Source organism: Eulemur rufifrons, chromosome 2 (assembly GCF_041146395.1).
Source record: "Eulemur rufifrons isolate Redbay chromosome 2, OSU_ERuf_1, whole genome shotgun sequence".
Lineage (NCBI taxonomy): Eukaryota > Metazoa > Chordata > Mammalia > Primates > Lemuridae > Eulemur > Eulemur rufifrons.
In genome coordinates, this window is record NC_090984.1 from 47089072 (window position 1) to 47095113 (window position 6042).

Here is a 6042-nt window from a genome sequence, read left to right on the forward strand (position 1 = left end):
TGTGACCACTGTAAGGGTGGAGAGATACACTAATGTTTGTCCTCAGTAGGTCCTCATGTCTCTGTTTGACTTCCACAAAATCCATGTATTACTTTGGTATTTTCTTGGATCAGGCATTTGAGGAAGGAGGGGGTGGGGATACCTCTGAGTGAGAATGTCCTCAGAGCCCAGCACGGAAGCTGTGACGCTTAGAACCTCAATGTCCCAACTGCCTCAACTGAGTCTCTGGGCCTCTTCCCTCCAGCTCCAAGGAGGAGCAGCACCACTCCTACCCCTTCCTGTCCCTAGAGGGTCAGGAACCTTGAGGAGGGCACCAGGGACCTGATGTTCCTGAGGTCAGCAATGCCCTGACCCCTTGGCAGGCCCCTGTCTGACCCCACTGGAGCAGTTCCCGGGCTCTGGGGCTAAGGCAGTCCAGCCCCTCTGCCAAACAGTCAAAGCTCCCTCTCAGTTCCCCACTTCCTCAGGGGATGGGTGACCGACCAGCTGCCCCTGTTTGGCCAGCACTCTCCCAGTTTTGGCACTGAAGGCTCTGGTCCCAGGAAACCCCTCAGTTCCAGGCAGATCAGGACAACTGGTCACCTTACACAGGAGCCAAGCTGGGCTGTCACCATGTATATGTTTTACCACCACCCAGGTCGAGATATAGAACATTTTAACATTTCCATCACCCCAAAGACTTCCCTTGTACCCCTTTCCAGCCAGTCTTCCCCAACTCCTAGAAGCAACCACTGATGTGATGTCTGTCTGTCCTGTTTTGGTCACACTGAATGTGCTCTTTTGAGACTGGCCTTTTTCATTCACCATAATGCCTTTGTGATTCATCCATGCTGCTGTGTGTGGCAGTAGTTCCTTGTTACTGCTGAGTAGTATTCACTGTAGGGATGTACCATAGTGTATCATTTCTTCCGTTGATGGACATTTGGGGTGTTTCTAATTTGGGGTGAATATGAATAAAAATACTATGAACATTCTTGTGCCTATCTTTTGATGGCCATAATGCACTCATTTCTCTTGGGCATTTATCTAAGAGTGGAATCGCTAGGTCTGCAGTCCCCAAGCCCTAGGCCGTGGACCAGTACCCTGGGGTACAATAGGAGGTGAGCAGTGGGCAAGTGAGCAAAGCTTCATCTGTATTTACAGCCACTCCCCATTGCTCACATCACTGCCTGAGCTCCACCTCCTGTCAAATCAGCGGTGGCATTAGATTCTCATAGGAACACAAACCCTACTGTAAATTGCCTATGTGAGTGATCTAGGTTGCGCACTGCTTATGAGAATCTAGCACCTGATGATCTGAGGTGGAGCTGAGGTGGTGATGCCAGTGCTGGGGAGCGGCTGCAGATATAGATTATCATTAGCAGAGAGGTTTGACTGCACAGAGACCATAATTAATCAATTGCTTGCAGACTCATATCAAAACCCTATCAGTGAGTGGCAAGTGATAACAGAATAATAGAATAAAGTGCACATTAAATGTAATGCGCTTGAATCATCCCAAACCACCCCCCCCCCAATCTGTGGAAAAATTGTCTTCCATGAAACCTGTCTCTGGTGCCAAAAAGGTTGGGGACCGCTGTGCTAGGTCATAGAGTTCTTTCGCTGTTAGAACCTGTGGAGGGAGAGTTTCAGGCCATCTCCATATCCCTGCACCAGGCTCCTCTCCACATTGGCTCTACCCTACCTCTTCAGCAGGCCAAATGCCTCTGGGTCCCAACCCTCTATGTGGAAGGTATCTCTCTGACAAAGTTGGAAGAGCACCAAATCAGGAGCTAAGAGACCTGGATTCTAGTGACAATTTTACCGTAAATAGCCACAGAGGAAAATCCCTTAACTTCTCTGAGCCTTATTCAAATGTCTGTGAAGGTATTGAGAAGTGAGATAGTGATATGGGCCTAGACAATTGTACAGATGAAAAAAGGTATGAGAATGGAGTTCTACTCAGCCACAAAAAACAGTGGTGATCTAGCACCCCTTGTATTATCCTGGGTAGAGCTGGAGCCCATCCTACTAAGTGAAGTATCCCAAGAATGGAAAAACAAGCACCACATGTACTCACCATCAAATTGGTATTAACTGATCAACAACACTTAACTGCACATATAGTAATAACATTCATCAGGTGTCGGGAGGATGGGGGAGAGGGGATGGGTATATTCACACCTAATGGGTGCAGTGTGCACAGTCTGGGGTATGGACATGCTTGAAGCTCTGACTCGGGTGGGGCAAGGGAAATATATGTAACCTAACATTTTTACTCCCATAATATGCTGAAATAAATAAATAAATACATAAAAGAAATGGGTTATGGAGGAGAAAGCATCATCCTCTAGGCTGATAAACAGGAACAGTGAGACCTCTGTTGGCTCCCTTCTCTTGCTGTGGAATAGGTTCCTTAGTCAGCCTATCTGGATGCTCCAGAGCCTTTCTGCTGGGAGGCTCTCCCTTGTCCTTTGACTGCCACCATGCTTAAGGATGGTCGGAAGACTTCTTCCAGTGGGGTTTCTACAGCATTAGCAACCCACTTTCTGTTCAGGGGACTTGGAGGAGCACCTTAAGAACTGAACAATTGTAATCTTTGTTTGCTGAGGGAGCAATAAAGTTTGCTTGAAATGCTTAGTAAAAAAAAAATAAAGAAAAAAGGTATGAGAATGCATTATACAATTGCAGTGTGCAGTGAGTATTAGTCCACTTATTTACCAATAGCATCAGGCCTCCAGGCTTCCAGCCCTCCTGCCCCTCACCAAGTACACAACCAGTGATTAATCCTGAATTCCAGCCCCCTTCAGTCTTAGCCTTAGGTTTATTCCCAAATCTGACCCATCAGTGCCTTCCTATTCCTTTCTAAAAACTGCTCAAAATATTTATCTGTCCCATCATAATCTACCTATCCTTGCTAGACTGGAGAATGGCATTCACATTGCTGTCATGATTATCCATGGCACTCCCTCCTCAACCCTGATCTCTCTGCCCCAGTAGGGCCCAAGTGAGGGTCTCCTGAAGACCGTGTGATCACTGAAGATCTATCTCCAGCTAACTCTTGCCCGGACCCCAGGCAATGCCACGCTGGACAGAGGAACATGCCATCATGATCTTGAGTAGCCTCAGGTAGCACTCAGTCTGCCTGGCCTCAGCCCTGACTCCACACCCCAGCCAGGCTCAAGGTGTCAGCCCTAGGCACGTATTCATGTGATCTGGTTGCTTTGTTCAACCCTGTACAGATTACCAGAAAGCCACTGAATGAGTGGGATAAAAGTCAAGGACTTGCAGAGAGGGCAAAATTGTTTTTAACATGGGCATTTGCCAGGACCCTATACTGGTCCCACCCTTCCTGTGGCCTTGTGACCAACCCTCTCAGGGAAAAGTGGGCTGGAAGGCAGGATCATGCAGCCATCGAGCAATATGCCCTTGGGTTGAGAAAGTGAGATCATCAAGTGCATAAGTCTGTGCTGGTGACAGATTAGACTCTGCAAAACATGTAAACAAGGGAGGCTACAAAAACATTCCAGAGAAAGAAGACTGGGGGAAGATGACTCAGAGAAAATTCATGAAAATTTTTATGTGAACAGTGTAAAAGAAAGCAAACCTTCTCTACTCTGGGTCACAGGGATGTTGGTCTTAGGCCTTGGGACAAAGCCCAACACAAGCCCTGCTGCATAGGGAGAGGGGTGAGGATGCTTCATAGGGTTTGGGAAGATCCAGTGATGTAATTCAATTCAATTCAACAACTATGTGCTGAGCATCTATTATGTCCCAGGCACAGGCACAGTTTCTATGGAAACTGCATGTTAGTGGAAGCAAACAGACAATCAACAAGTTAGAAGGAAAAAGAGGAGGAGGAGGAGAGGGAGGCCTCAGATCGTAAGTGTTTTGAAGATAATGAACAATAAAATAATAGTGAGTGACTAAAGGGAACTTTTTAGATACGATGATTAAGGGAAGGCCCCTAAGAAGATGACAACAAGATTATAACAACTAACACACACAGAACTTGCTGTGTACCCAGTGCTCTTGCGTTCAAAATGTATTAACTCACCTAATCCTGAGAATAACCACTATCCCCTTTTTACAGATAAGGAAACTGAAGCACAAAGAGCTTAAACAACATGCTCAAAGTTACCTAGATTTTAAGTGAGACTAGATTTGAATGCAGAAAGTTTAACCAGAGACCATGCCCTTAACTACCATTTTATCCTGCTCTCAAAAGCAAGTTGCAAGGGTTCAGGCAAAGTTAACGTATGGAGAGCCTTAAACCGCACCTGGCACCTAGTAATATTGTTATTAGTGTTACTGTTAGTAAGAGAAGTTGAGGCTATGAAGGCAGAGCTCCATATTCTGAGGAGTTTGGGGTATGTAGGGCTTGACAGATAGTAAGTGACTTGTTACTAGTCCAGGCCTGTCCCCTGTCTGACTCCTCACCACAATCTTCTCAGGGATGAGGCCTGCCCTACCCCCCAGAGAAACCCCCGCCCCCAACCACCACAGTCTTCTGGAAGTCAACCCATCCCAGCCTTGCCTGGAATGGGCTGTGATAAGATGAGCTGACCAACTCCCCATCTAGTCTAAAGGAAGCTGGAAAGGGCTTGGGAATCTCTCCAGTTGACTTCACAAGAATCCTGTCTTCCCTGGACAGTGACCGCAGATGAACTGTAACATGAGGGTCCTCCCTTTTTGAGAGTGAAAGTCCGGGAGTGAGGTTCTTGGAACAGCTGCCCAAAAATGCACTGGATGCTGGAATCAGGGCACTTGGGTTCTGTTTCCAGCCCTACTAATAAAATCACTGTGTGTCCTGAGGAAAGTCACCAGAGTTTTCTGGGCTAATACCCCTTCCAGACCTGAAATCTCACAGTTCCCTTCTGCACTCATTATCTCAAATGGGTGGAAGTCCTATATTTGGAAAACAGTTTCCTTGACCTTTTATCCAAGGTTAAATGGTCTGGGGAAAGGGAACTAACACTTACAGGTTTCCTTCGTATTAGGTCCTACAACGCATTTACATAAATTGCCTTGTTTAATCCTCACAACCCTTTGGAGCAGATATTTCCTCCATTTTATAGAGGAGGCACATGAGACTGAGAGTGAATGGCTCACAGGCAACCAGCTAGTAACAGGCAAAATCAGGGTTTGAACTCAGGTCTTATGGTATCTCTGAGTCCCTGCTCTTTCCATTCTGATGCCCATGAAGGTATAAAAAAGGAAGGAGAATAAGAAGCAATCAGGCATTTTTATAATTTATTTCCCATTGTTGATTGTTCTGATGGTATTTATTGAACAACCGCTGTGAACACAGATCATACGGGATCCATTTCTCTGCTGCCTAGTACGGTGCCAGGCATCATCATAGCTCACTGCAGCCTCAAACTCATGGACTCAAGTGGTCCTCCTGCCTCCCCCAGCTTCCTGAGTAGCTGAGACTACAGGACTACAGGCTCTTGCCACCACACCTGGTTAATTTTTTTTTTTTTTTTGTAGAGATGGTGTCTCCCTATGTTGCCCAGGCTGGTCTTGAACTCCTGGGCTCAAGTGAAACTCCTGCCTCAGACTCCTGAGTAGCTGGGACTACAGGCATTTGCCATCATGCCAGCCTAATTTTTCTGTTTTTTGCTATGTTGCCCAGGCTGGTCTCGAACTCCTGGTCTCAGGTGATCCTCCCATCTTGGCTCCGCAAAGTGCTGAGATGATAGGTGTGAGCTACTGCACCAAGCCTACAAGTAGAGATTATATTATATATAATTATAGTAATAATTATACATGTACAAGGATTGGAGGCCATCACAGAAAAATCCAAAGTTGATGTGTTATTGTGGTGACTGCTGTCAAGTTCAATTTTTTTTTGTTGTTGTTGAGACAGAGTCTCACTTTGTTGCCCAGGCTAGAGTGAGTGCCGTGGCGTCAGCTTAGCTCACAGCAACCTCAGACTCCTCGGCTTAAGCGATCCTACTGCCTCAGCCTCCCGAGTAGCTGGGACTACAGGCATGCGCCACTATGCCCGGCTAATTTTTTCTATATAGATTTTTTTAGTTGTCCATATAATGTCTTTCT